We start from the raw sequence: 14,970 nt of genomic DNA, 5'->3' as shown, positions 1-14,970 counted from the left end.
CTTGCCTATTCTTATAATGCAACGCATCGCACACAGGACAAGCCTCTAATTTCTCGTATTCTGCAGCATGATAGAGAATATAGTCATTAGGGCATGCATGTATCTTTTGTACCTCCAAACCCAGAGGGCAAACAACCTTTTTAGTTTCGTACATTGAGGATAGCAATTCATTCCCCTCGGGAAGCATGGTCTTTATGTTTGTTATGAAGCATAACAAACATGATACAAATTTCATAAAACTAAATTGTTGCTAAAATTTTAGATAGAAATACACAAATTTAAATTTCAGACCTAAACAACATGATACACTATGACAAACCATCCACTGAGTACTACCGAGAAGGACATTAAGCATCCTTCGGCGGCGAAGATGAAGGTTTAGCTGACTCAGCCTCACCCTGTGGATTATTTGTGCCTCCTACAACGGTAGTACTCAGTGGATCTCAAACCCCCTAGGACTGGCAGTGAAGCATAACGACCACCAAAAGGAGGTTCCTGACCCGCAGCAATAGCATCTTCATGACATCTTTCCAAATAACGAAACATTGCTCTCTCCCACGCTTCTCATGAGGGCCAACTGTGGTTTTCCCCATGCCGCGAGAGGAACGATGATCACCCCACGGTTGCCACTCCCTCCAGTAGCAGTAGCCATCTCTATGTACCACAATTTATCTAGCTCATATTTGCAAATGACTAAACTACGAACATATTATATTTTTCCCCATAATTTATTTAGCTCCAACGTAACATATAAATGAAATTTTTCTCCATTGTAACTTATTCTAAAAATGACTAATTACATACCTCTATTTAATCTTATTATCTCTATGTACCACAATTTATTTAGCTCATATTTGTAAATGACTAAACTACGAACAAATTATATTTTTCCCCACAATTTATTTAGCTCATATTTGTAAAGGACTAAACTATGAAATTAATATCTCTATTATTCCTTTATCCTCATATTGATCAATTTCTTTAACTAATACGAAACATAGCATCCAAAAAATTATAGCTCAAACATATATAACATATGCATATAAATGAAAATTTTCTCCATTAGAGCTTATTCTAAAAATCACAGATTACTCTAGGTCTAAAGCATAAAGCTTAGTATACTAACCATGTAACAAGGGAGGATGAAGTTTCTAACCTTTAGAACACTTGAATGAGTGAAATCCCCATGAAATGGTCAAAAATCTGGCAGCACCTCCCCTAGGTCGCCATTGAAAGGATGAATCCTGAGTTGTGGTGGGTGGCTTGGGCAGGAAGAAGAAGAAGCCGGATCTATAGGATGGACGTTAGTATCGGGTGGAGGTTTACCTGGTACTAAAGGTTGCCAATTAGTATCGGGTGAAGCCTCCACCCGATACTAAAGGCCCTCACGGGGGGCTCCTCGGGGACTAGCCATTAGGCCCAGTACTAATGCTCACATTACTACCAGACCAAAATGCAACCGGTACTAAGGACTAGGAGGAATGCTCAATTTTCCAGTAGTACTTTATTAACTCGAGCAGCACACTATTAACCTGAGCAGCAGTGAAGTGAAGACTATTTCCTAGGTACCCCCACTTAGCCTCAATCCTGCTAATCTCAGTTATCTCATAGACTATCAGCTCCAGGTTCTCAAACGAGGAACTGCCGACATCCATGCCAGTTCTAGCAGAGGCTGCATGCTCAGCTACTCTAGCTACTGCACATCTCCCCCCTCTCCCAAGATCAGCTCCCTTGATTGAAGCATCCCCACATCAGCGGAGACCAAATGTGATGCAAATACCAGTCCCAGGAGGCTGATAACACATTTATTCAACAGATAGTTCAGTTACCGTACAACTCCCGAGGGAGTGGGCGTGAAAGCCACGCCACGATAAGAAGCAAATAAATAACAGCGGCTAACAAGGCGACTCCCAAAAGACAGCACTCGGGACAGCAGCAGAAGCATCTTGTGGAGGCCAACACCACAGGCAGCGTTGGGTGCGGACACAACCTCCTACTCAAAGTCCTTGGCGACGAAGTCTGGGTCTTCCTCTATAGCAACAAAGCAAGGGTGAGTACCAAAGTACTCAACAAGTCCAACCCCATCCATGGAGGGGGATACAAGCAAGAATATGCATAGGATATAACAATAATAAGGCTAAGGTTCATTTTTGCCATAAAGCTAGATTTTCAACACATGCACGTGTTCATTTTCCAAAAGAGTTTTTGCAAAGCTTTTCCTTTAGTAACTGAAACATTAAGTGGGGGTTGATCCTACACAAAGGATCCAACTTTTATTGCTATCGGACTCCCCGTCCGCCATAGCTCATGGCACAACTGCCGGACACTTCCAAAATTCAACACACACCATAAAAACCATTCATCTCCAAGTGTTAGTTATGTGACCAAGCTGTAACTCGTCCAATGCCATGGACACGGCTACCCGGATAGGTTTTAACCCTGCAGAGGTTGTACACTTTTCCCACAAGTAGGGTACCACAGCATGATCACCTTAGTGCCAGTGCGGATCCTAACAAAGCCATTACCCACCTTAGCTAAGACTGAACAGCCAACACGAGAGCACCAAAGGGGTTAACAACCTATCCACGAGGCCGTAAACGGGACCTAAGTCACAAAGATCTTACTCCTTTTCCATGGGCTCCCGTTGCTCACCAGCACACCCGAAGACTATCAGTTTAGCTAGTGGGATTTATGCTATGTCGTTGCCCATACAACGGTCGAGTGGTTGCACGATGGTTGAATTAGGCAAGATGACACATCAACTCGGTCCTTAACCATGACAAGATGGATATCTCCCAACTTGCTCAACCACTAAGGTACGAGCCCAACATTCTGGCATTTCACACAAGAAACACCCATCCATCTCATCTAAGCATTTCTTGCCTTCATACCTGAAAACCCATTTTCTCATTTGAAAGAACTCACACATTTATTCTCTAAATAAACCATTGTAGTCATGATTGAATTTGAGTAACGAGGTCCTAAGCATTCTAGCAATAATTATCATCTAAACAGAGCAAGTCATATTTAGAGATAATTATAGGATAACAAGGAATATTCATAATAATCAAGGGGTGCCTATCCAACCATGTCTTGCAATAAAACAATATGCATTTTTATAAAACGGGGCAATAGGTTGTGTTTGAAAAACTAGGAATAAATATGCATCAAAGGGTGAGATTGGACTTGCCGTCCTCAAAGCCTTCCGGGAGTTCCGGCTCGCACTACTGGTCCTCGGGCTCGGGATCGTGGTCAAACTCCTCGTTCTCCTCCTTGGGTACTCCGCGATCTACAGCACACACAAAAGGGCACACAATAAATAAAAGGAAATAAGATTTTTACCCGTTGAGCTCCGAACAGAGAATGCGAACGGAAAATAGGTAGAATGAGTATTTTCAGGAAATTTGGATATGGATTGGCGGAAGTATACTGGAGGATGATGTGGTCGAATTTGGGATTAATTGGAGAAAGTTTGGCACATGAAATGACGAGTTAAACATGGATTAGGGGCTTAAAAGGAGGTTTAGGACTAATCCGTGAGAAACCAGGGACCTATCTATAATTATTTTTGGAGGTGGAGGGGCTGATCTGTGAGAAGCTCTTGAGAGTGGTGGAAGGACCAGGTTGTGAATTTAGGAAAAGGGAGGGTTAGATCGGAATTGGGGAAATTTTATCCCTTCTCCTTCCTTTAGGAACAGAGAGAGAGAGAGAGTGGGGAAGATGGCCGGCAGCGGCCGGCCGGCCGGACTCACCGGCGGCGAGCCGAGGGTCGGGGAAGGTGGAGGAAGGGGAGGGGATTTCATTTTGCCTTTTACCTCATAGAATCGGAGATGGGAGAGGCGCAGCCAGTGATGGCTTACGGGCAGCGGTGCACGGCTATGGTGGCGGTGGCGGTCAGGCACAAGGAGGCGAGGGACTTGGGCGGAGCTAGGTCTGGGGCGAGGTATGGCGGTGGTGGCTAGGGCGTTGCCCCTTTTTATAGGCTAGCGGGAGGGGCGGGGAGCATCCGGTGATGTGGGGCCAGCGAGCTCCGGCGGGCGTGGGTGGGGGCCGGCGCGGCAAGCGGCGCCGTCGTTGGCGCCGGGCGCATGCAGGGAGGGGGCCAGGGCACGCTAGAGGGAGGGGCGGCCGCAGGCGGCACGGTTCATGGCAGGAGCACCGGTGCTGGGCGCGCTGGGGGTCGGCGGGGCCGGGGCCGGGGAAAGCGGGCGCAGGCGAGCCGGGGCCGGGGCGGGCGGGGCCGGGGGCCGGGCGCTGGAGGGAGCCGGGGGGAGTAAATGCACCGGGGGAAGTGGCGCCAGAGGAAGGGGTCGGGAGGATGGCGCTAGGAGCCAGGAAGAAGAAGGAGGAGAAAGAAAGAAGAGGGAGGAAGAAGAAGAAAGGAAGAAAGAGAAGGAGAAAAAGAAAGAGAAAGAGAAAAGGGAAAAAGAAATGGGAGGAAAAAGGGAAAAAGAAAGGGGGAGCCGGCGGTGATTGCGGCACGCGGTCGGAGCACGCGCGGCAGTCTGTCGACCGGCATGCGGCGAAAATTACGGGAGAGGATAAAATGATGGCTGTCGGCTTTGGGTGTCGGGATGGCGAAATCGCCGGGAAGAGTTTGGATTTTTGAGAGCTCAACGGTGAAAAGATTTTGAAAGCGATTTTTAACGGGTGATTTAGGTTGGTAATTTTTGCGGATGTTACATTGACAATGCTCGGATGTTTTCGCTCGCAACTAGCCTTCCTTCAGTGTCATCACTGTCTCCGTCCGATGGCCAAATCCTAAGTCTGACTCCAATCACATCGATGATGAATTTTGCGTTCATCTTTTGCTCGACCGCCATTGGAAACGCTAGAACGGGCATGCCCATGCTAATGCTCTCCATCACAGAGTTCCATCCACAGTGACTGAAGAAACCCGTAACGGCCTTGTGACTCAGCACACCGAGCTGGTTGATAAAGATTTTGACCAATCTGCCCCTATCATCGAACTTGCCCTCGAGCTCATCCTCCTATTCCAACCACTTGGACCGAACCACCCACACGAGTCCAAGTTTGACCAATCCAAGCTGGTTGCAATCTCCTCGAGCTTCTCCCGGCTCAGGTGAGCTTGGGAGCCGAACGCGGCATAGAGAACCGGCCTGTTCAAGGTGAGCCTTGAGTCGAGCCATCCAGCTAGATCTGAATCCAAGATCCCGGCTGTTGATTCACTAGCAAGACACAGTGGACGGACTAGCCACATCTTGACCGGGATCTCCTGGTTCCACCAATCGATTTAGGGCCCATTTGGTTCCATGGACTGAAGTTTAGTCCCTGTCACATCGAATATTTAGATACTAATTAGGAGTATTAAACATAGACTAATTACAAAACCAATTGCACAGATGGAGGCCAATTCGCGAGATGAATTTATTAAGCCTAATTAGTCCATGATTTGATAATGTGATGCTGCAGTAAAAATATACTAATCATGAATTAATTAGACTTAATAGATTCATCTCGCGAATTAGTCTCCATCTGTGTAATTAGTTTTATCATTAGCTCATGTTTAGTACTCCTAATTAGCATTCAAAGATTCGATGTGACAAGGACTAAACTTTAGCTCAAGAAACCAAACACCCCATTAGAGCGACCAGCCAGCATTCACACATGAAGTCCCAGTGCTGGCCGATCAGCTTCGGATAGTCGAAGGGTGGTGCAGGTCAGCCTTGGCGAGCCGGAGCCCTGGCAGGCCGGCGACCTCGAACGGCTCTGACAGTGAGCTCACGCGGGCGTGCGGCTTCTGCACCGTAATGGCATGGGAGACGTGGTGGGCGAAAGCGCCATTGCCGAGAGAGACAAGCCGAAGTGTCCTTGGCCCACGCGAGGAACCCGTCATGGACGGGCAGGTCTGGCCGAGGCTGGAGCCCGACGAGCATGTCCGCAAACACCGGGTAGAGCGTGGCGGCGGCGGAGATGAGATCGAGCAAGACGGATGGTGGGGGGAGCTCGTCCATGCTCTGGGGACTTGCCGAGGTGGAGGGGAACAACAACTCGACGACGGCCGCAACGGGGACCCCCACAACGCCGGCGCGGATGAAGGGCGACTCACATGGGGTGGCAAGGAAGGTGACCACCGACGTGAGGCCCCGACGGAGAAGCAAGTGGGCCAGGTGGAGCAGCGGCATGGCGTGGACCTTGGCCATGAAGGGGAGCATGGTGACATGACGCAGCGTCGGGGACGCTAGGGTGGAAGATGCCATGGAAAACTAAGGTGGCTGGCGAAGGCGAAGCTGGTCAATGTGACTCTGTGGTGGCGAGAAGCTGGCAATGTAAGTGACTTGTGAAGCTGCACTTTGCGTGTTTCTACTAATTAGCCGTGGCTGGCTAAGGTTCCCCCTCTTTGGATGGGGTGATGGGGCAGCAATCTATCTATATGACGAAAGCTATGCTGGACGACGGCGACGATGATCCAGCATGACGATGGCAATGCCTTTGTTACATGTTCTTTAGAAGATGTATCCATGTAATAATTTGATGTGTTATAGCCTCTCTTTAGAGGATAACTGAAGCTCGAATCCTACCTTTATCTTATTAAAAAAAGGCTACTAGCTAAGATGGAATTTCTTCTGAAGAGTCTTACTTTGCATGCTTCTCTGCACGATCTTTGTGAAGACTTCAGTTTCCCTCAAACAATGCAAAAAACTGAAGCACCAAGAAAAGGGAAGAGATGGCCATGCTAGGAATGCAGCAAGCTGCGCACCACCGTGCAAGTACATGCCAAATTGCTAAGGACCTATACACATTGAGTGATCTGAGAGAATCAAATGAGGAGCTAAGCAAGGTTTCTCTTGAAAACTTATTAAAAAATCCCAAGTTACTTGACATAAGGAGTTGAGGTGACTTGATTCAAGACTGTTCCATTCCTTTACTACCCAAGATGGCATGATAGACACTTCAAATTTTACAAGTGCAAGGTAAGGTTTGCAATATCTCTTATGCTCGCTTCATACCTTAGGAAGTTATGTTTCACCTTAGTCATTTCTCCTTCACTCGAGGACGAGCAAAGGCTAAGTGTGAGGGTGTTGTTGACGGATCTTAAGTACCAAATCTACAGCATCAACTCCTACATAAACATAGAAAAGATGAACATCAACAGTAGTGGTAGGAGTTATTACTAATGAAACACAAGTGTTGGTGAATATTTGTATGCAGGTCCATTAAAGGAGAAAACACACCTCAAGAGCAAGGAAACACACTCTCAACCAATCAGGAGCAAGCACGTGGATCCATGATCCCACAATTGGGAGGAAATCGACTACATTCACCACCAAGCACCATGTACCCACATGAGAACCCACAGGGCAGCAACCTAGAGCAAAGGTGGTGCAAAATGCGGGGTTGGGGGGTTGGCCGAACCCCTAGTTCGACTGAACCCTTCTTGCCTCCTCTCGTCTCCAACCGACGCGTGGCAGCGGTTGATGGTTTCCCTATGGTGGTTGTGGAAGATTCCCCGAATATCCATGCTCGGAACTGACCCCAAGAGCCTATAAGTATGAGGGGAGGGGTCTCATTTCAAGACAACACCACCAACACCTTCCAACTCCACTTCCACTCCTATCAAGAGAAGAGCTCCATTATGAAACCTTGCTTAGGCTAGTCTAAGGATAGGGGGAGAGAGAGAGAGAGAGAGAGAGAGGGAGTAGCTCGGAGGAGTGCCTCAGCACTCTCCCCTAGCCATATACCTCTACGGATGATAGCTTCCTTCTAGTTAAGAGACTGAGTATTGGTGATTCCTTCTTTGGTTTAGTACTTATTTATAAGTGAGATCAGTTCTCTTACTCATGGGTTCGTCGCTTCTTATTTATACAGAGTGTTGTATGTCTGCTACGGGTTGACAGATGTAGTTAGACTGCAGCAGTAATCAGTAGCATAGCCGTGGTGTCTAGGCTAAGGGTTATCCTTCATTTGCCTTATATCCCATAGGCCGCAGAGGTAGGTCGTAGGTGGTGACAGCCCTATTGGTCCTTCGTAGTCCTCCATGTCTAGATATAGCGTAGGGCCGTTGGCCGGAGGTGCCTGACTCATTCAGGGTAAGTTGGCGCCCGAAGCGAGTATTCTGACTCGAGAGATCGACCTTTAACTTACCTAGTACTACCCATAGGAATCCTCTCTACCCTTCACCTACCTTTGGTTGGTTGTCATTGGATACTAGAGATGTAGGCATGCACACACGTTCCCCTGGATTCGATACCCTTGGAATACTCTGAGTTGAAAGCTACAACGGTATCTGTGCGCTTGCGAATTCATTCGCACATCGATAAAATACCAAACATTTATGCAAGAGTTGATGGCCTAGATTTGGTACTTAAGAACCATCAACACCCACCAGGTCGACCAACCCAACCATGTTGCATCGCTCCGGTTCAGGTTCACAAATGCACGAGGAAACACACCCAGAACCAGCCCTATGCGTTGGATGAACATCAGTTTGATCCTGTGGACTCGGTGTAACTTCCTTGGATCCATGAGCCCACAAGTCAAGCAAACTTCACCAAATAACTTCCCCACTGGCTGATCCAAGGTGTCCACAACATAAGGCAGTGCAACTAGTGACTTCAGGCGAGGGGTGTAAGGTCAACCGACCTAACCAGTTTGGTCAACATGACCCTTAACCGCCACAGAGCTATACTGCCTAACTGCATGCAAGATACCGACATCCAGGAGATGTTCTCAAGTGCTGATCATGCAAAGGCGGCACATCCTAGGGTCAGCTAACCTGGTCAGTTCAGCCGACCTAGGGGCCCACCTCCAACCGATGTTGGTTGATCCCTACAAGTACCCCCTGCCTCCTAGGTGCTATAAATAGAGGAATTTTCATCAGGAGAAGACACACAGAGAAGAAGAGCAAATCCAAGCAAAGCGCTGCTGCTACTACACTTAGAAAATAGGGGGAGGCATGGTGAGAGTGGCGGGGAGAAGCCGGAGCTGTCGGCTTCTCTTCCACTTTGTACTTCGAGGATGAAGCTCAACTTCGAGTGAAGCTCCTCCTATGTTCGGGTAACACTTAGTCTTACTTTATATTTGAGAAGTAATTTAGATCTTACTTTATTTGCTTGTGGGTTCTTCGTTTATGATAGATAGCTTTGTCTATTTGTCATAATTATCATTGTCAATAGCTGTGATAGAGATAGTAATCAATAGTGTAGGCGTGCTGTCTAGACTAAAGATTACCTTAGATTGCGCTCAGCCCCACGGATAGCCATGGTAGGCGGCACGTGATGACAGTCCTGTCTGTCCTCTGGATTCCACCATGTTCAGGTTGTAGCTGTAGGGCCTTTGTTAGCGGACGTCCGGACCCCCTTCTCATCCTTTTCTAAGGACTAGATCTGCTAGCATTCCAAAGTAAGCAAAGTAACCAAGGAGCTAACTTGCCGACCAAATAGATAGTGCGCTAAGTGAAACCTCAACCCTCTCTACCCATACCTTTTATCTTCTCTTGTCATTACCGCTGGACAAATTAGGTTCTTGATTAGTACACTTCTCGTTCCCCGTGGAAATCGATACTCTGGAATACTCCCGGGTGAAAGCTACATCGGTATCCGTACACATGCAGATTTATCTGTTAGGCTTAAGGAACGCCAATAGTGAACATCCTCTACAATTCCACTATCGGAGCCAACATCATCTCCAGCGAATGCGCGATGAAACTTTTTGGAGATGAGCTGTTGGGTTCCAACCAACAAAACTTTTCGGACCTCCTCTGGAGAACTCCTGAAAGGAGTTGGGATTCTACAGCACGTATTTGTTAGACATGAAGATGTCAAATCCATCCTTAACTTTCATGTTTTCGATGTCCAAAACTTTGATCTCATGATCGGGCATCCTATCGAGAAGTTGCTCATCGATGCCCCGACTCAGGATAAGCTCGATGTCCAGTTAGGGAAGGAAACCTTTTCTATCTAGATCTCTAGAGCCAAAACTCCATGATAGATCCTTCTCTTGATTCTGAACTGATCAAAGAGGTGATGGGTTGTTGACTCACCGAAATTGCTCCTTGAAGGAGACGCTGAAAATTCATCGAAGAGGAGGATGACCCTGATAAACCCATAGACATATCCAAGTTTGAGACTCGCCCTAGACCTCCGATTGAGTTAAAGCCCTTACCTGTAGGCCCCTGATACGCCTTCCTCCATGGTGACACCGAGTCTCCCGTAATCATTAGTGACAAACTCTCAGAAGAAGAATCCGCGAGACTCATCACCGTCCTAGAGAAACATCGAGCCATTCTTGGATACTCCCTCCAAGATCTCAAGGGAATTAGCCCAACTCTTTGTACACATCGCATCCCCCTAGATTCTACCATCACACCTTCTAGGGAACCTCAAAGAAGGTTAAACAATATGATGAGGGATGTCATTAAGAAGGAGGTCCTGAAACTCCTACATGTCGGGATCATCTACCTCGTGCCATATAGTGAGTGGGTTAGTCCCGTTCAGGTAGTGCCTAAGAAGGGAAGGATAACGGTCGTTCCTAACGACAAGAATGAGCTAATCACCCAATGTCTCCCCACGGGGTGGAGGATGTGCATTGACTATAGGAAGCTCAACAAGGCTACAAAGAAGGATCATTTTCTGCTGCCCTTCTTGATGAAATGTTCGAACGGCTCGCAAATCATTCCTTCTTCTGTTTCCTTGATGGGTATTCTGGTTATCATCAAATCCCCATCCATCCCAATGACCAAAGCAAGACCACCTTCACATGCACTTATGGAACGTATGCCTATCGTAGGATGTCATTCGGGTTGTGTAATGCACCCGCTCCGTTCCAAATGTGCATGATGTCTACATGATCGAGGAAATCCTTGAAGTTTTCATGGACGACTTCTCCATCTATGGAAAAACTTTAGATCATTGTCTTGAGAATTTAGACAAACTCTTGCAACGATGCCATGAGAAGGATTTGGTGCTTAATTGGGAAAAGTGCGATTTCATGGTACGCAAGGGCATTGTCTTAGGGCACCTTGTTTTTGAACGAGGGATAAAGGTCGACTGAGCCAAGATTGAAGTTATAGAAGGGCTCCCACCTCCTATCAATGTTAAGGGAATTCGTAGCTTCCTAGGCCATGCTGGGTTCTATCGCCGCTTCATCAACGACTTCTCTCAAATCTCTAGACCCCTCACAAGCCTCTTAGCTAAGGATGCACCCTTTGACTTCACCGATCAGTGCCTCGCTGCCTTTCACACCCTCAAAAAGGCACTCATCTCAGCTCCAATCATCTAACCCCCAGATTGGATGCTCCCGTTTGAGATCATGTGTGATGCTAGTGACTATGTAGTAGGGGACGTTCTAGGCCACACTAAGGATAAGAAGCATCACACGATCGCTTACGCTAGCAAGACTTTGATAGGAGCTCAACTCAATTATGCCACCACCGAAAAAGAGCTCCTTGACATTGTCTTTGCTATAGATAAGTTTAGATCTTACTTAGTAGGAGCCAAGATCATTTTTCACATCGATCATGCTGCATTGAAATATTTGCTCACTAAGAAAGATGCTAAACCCCGCTTGATATGATGGATTGTTCTACTCCAAGAATTTGACCTTGAAAAAGATAAAAAAGGGGGTAGAACTCTATTCCAGATCATTTGTTGCGTATGAATTATACTAACATGCAGGAGCTACGGATAAATGACTTCCTCCGGGATGACATGCTACTAAAGGTCATGGACTACACCCCCTGGTATGCAAATATTGTGAACTTTATGTTTACAGGTTATGTACCACTAGGAGGGAACAAAGAAGAAAATGATGTACGAAAGTAGACTTCACTTGTGGGATGATTCGTACCTCTATAGAGTTTGTTCTGATGGCTTGCTGAGGAGTTGTGTACCCGTAGCCAAAGGAATGAGGATCATTGAGAGATGCCATGTGGCACCATATGGGGGACACTATGGTGCATTTCGTACTCAAGCAAAAATCTGGCAGAGTGGATTCTTTTGGCCAACCATGTATTAAGACACCAAAGATTTTGTTCAAAAGTGCCGGAGAAGCCAACAGCATGGAGGAATCACCGCACGAGATGCAATGCCCCTACAGAACAACCTCCAAATAGAATTATTTGATGTATGGGGCATTAACTTCATGGGACCCTTCCCAAAGTCCTATGACAGCGAGTACATCTTGGTGGTGGTTGATTATGTGTCGAAGTGGGTAGAAGCAATACCATGCTGTGCTACCGACTCCAGGCATGCTTGAAAAATGTTCCAAGAGGTCATCTTCCCTCGTTTCGGAACACCAAGGTTTGTGATAAGTGATGGAGGGTCTCACTTCATTGAAAAGACCTTCTGGAACCTTCTAAAAGAGCTTGGAGTACAGAACAACATTGCAACTCCATATTACCCGTAAACAAGTGGCCAAGTAGAAATATTGAACAAGCAAATCAAGAACATTCTGTAGAAGACCGTACAACAAATGGGGAGATCATGGAAGACAAAGCTACTTGATGCCCTTTGGGCATATCGGACTGCCTACAAGACACCGTTAGGCATGTCACCCTACTAGCTAGTGTATGGGAAAACATGCCATTTACCCGTCGAGCTGGAACACAAGGCACTTGGGGCATCCGGAAATTCAACATGGACTTTATGAAAGCTGGAAAACAGAGGAAGCAATAGCTAGAAGAGCTAGAAGAATGGAGGGACAAAGCATACCACAATGCCAAGATCTACAAAGAAAAGACAAAGAAGTGGCATGACAAAAGGATCAACCAGAAAGAATTCAAGCCAGGAGATAAGCTTCAGAGCAAATGGGAAGGACCGTACACTGTCATTGTCACTTCCCTAGTAATTAAGAGACTAAATTAAAGAAACATCAAAGTGATTAAGGAATAAATCAAAGCTAACTCTAAATGACCAAGTGTTGAAAACACTACTAAAAGGCACTTTCATTGGGTCAAAATTAAAAATAAAATTTTACACAAGAACTTAACTTTTGTCCAATATAGAAGTTGTAGAACTTTTTAAAAAAAGCAACTTTTGTTATTTGAGATTTCTTTGATTTTGAGTGGAAGGTGTCCAAAAATTGAGTAGAACTTATGCACTGTTAAGATCACATAATTATTGTTTATTGTCAAAATTCAAACTTGTGAAGAAACTCAAATTTTTTCTATTCAAATGTGACTCTTATTAATTTATTTAAATGCTAGATACAATTTGATGATTTTACAATTTTTTTACTTAATTTTTCAGTGATGTTTCCTTGTGTTAAAAATTCATTTAAAGTTCAATTTTGGCTGTTTTCTTTTGTCAATCGTGTGAAAATATGAGCAGCTCTTGAGTTGATTTCTATGGCATTGTGTTCTTTATGTTTTTATATTTCAAACAAGTATTTTTAGGAAATTTTGGGACGTCTGTAGCTGTGTCAATTGAAGTGGAAAAGTTGAATAGTATAGGCATTGGGCCCACGCGTCAGTCATCTTCCACCTCTCTCCACACCTGCACGCTACTAGTTGGGCAACACCGGCAATGTTGCACGCCCATTGGCTAGCACCAGCCACTCGCCCGCCGGTTGGGCTCTACCAGTAGGCCGCTTGTCACCAGTTGGCCTAGGGACGTCGCCCACGCGAAATCCCCTTCCTACCCTCGCTTCCTCCTCGCCTATAAAGCACGCATCGGCTTCTCCTGGAAGCTTTGGCCCTGATTCCACCATTGCAGCACCTCCAAATTTCACAGTTTGCTGGCAAAATCCGCTACCATGGTGAGCTCTCAGCTTGATTCCTCACAGCCACGCCTTCCCCACGACGCTGCACATCCGTTTTGCCACTTCCCGACCGCCTCCTCCGCCGGATAGGGCCCCCCACGGCAAGCCCCTCCGCACCATCTTTTGTTGCCATGAAGCTCCTGCTGAGCCGCCCCCTCCTCGTCGCAGCACCGCTGGTGAGCACCCCGTGGCCCAAGGCACCGCCCTGTCTCTCCACCACAGCCACCGCGCCATCCCCCCCTCTGCCGCCGTTTTGCACAGGGCAGTGGCCGGCCTTTGGTTCTGTCCCACGCGTTTGTTCTGTCTGTGTACGCGAGGGTGCTGTTAGGAGAAGAAGGAGAAGTACAAGAGGTTATGGGGAAGAGTCCAGGGACCTTTGCACGAGAAAACTTTGGATCTAAGGGTGGTTTTGCAAAATAGTCTCGGTTTTCTTTATGTTTTTTCCTAGTTTAAATAGCTGCAAACTTTGAAAAGGCATAGAAAAATGTAGAAAAATAGGAAAAATGTGAAACTTATTTTGCTAGGTTCCTGGTGATGTCTAGTTTTATTTAAAAATATCCATGTGCATGTTACTATGATAATTTTAGCACTAGATATTATTTGGTAAGCCTTTTAAATGCATAGTAAATCATAGAATGCTCTGAAAAATGTGAAACCACTTCTATTAGTTTACTTTTGACATGCATGTTCTAGATCTGAAATTTGTGCTACTAGAATCCCTGATGTTCATACTATTTTAAGTCCAAACACTTAAATGCTAAGTTGTGTTGGTTTAAAATTCAGAAACAGGATAACTTTCCAAATGAATGTTCAGCAACCCCAAAATAACCCCCCCCCCCACCTTTCTTAGTGAAGTCTAAAATTGTTAAAACCTTATATGTGTCCACAATCACCATCAAGTCAAGCCCGAGTTTTAAATCGCAACACACTTTATTTTACAAAGAAATCAGAGTTTAATTCTTGTCTAAGTGAATGTGGTCAAAATGCAATTTATACCTCTGTAATAGATCATGAAATGCAACCTGCATGTGAAAGCATGGAAAATTGAACTCTTATATATGCATCTCATGTAGAAGCAAATCTCACTGACGGTACCTACGAGCTGATCCTGGAAGCTGAGGAAGAGTCGTCTGAGGAGGTGAACCAAATGGAGGCCGCACAAGACCCAAGTCAAGCTTCGAGCGAGCCACAGACTAACCTAGTATAGGAAGGCAAGCTTTGGAGTATAACCTTGGTTTCTAAAGTTATACA

The 14,970-nt window shown here is 46.1% G+C and overlaps 1 pseudogene; it reads right to left on the bottom strand.

The window, feature by feature from the left end:
* Positions 1–1,150: 1,150 nt before the first annotated feature.
* LOC117853435 (UDP-glycosyltransferase 90A1-like) lies at positions 1,151–6,336 on the bottom strand (annotated as a pseudogene).
* Positions 6,337–14,970: the final 8,634 nt, after the last annotated feature.

This window comes from Setaria viridis, chromosome 4 (assembly GCF_005286985.2).
Source record: "Setaria viridis chromosome 4, Setaria_viridis_v4.0, whole genome shotgun sequence".
NCBI lineage: Eukaryota > Viridiplantae > Streptophyta > Magnoliopsida > Poales > Poaceae > Setaria > Setaria viridis.
This window is presented reverse-complemented; position numbering and strand designations above follow the sequence as displayed.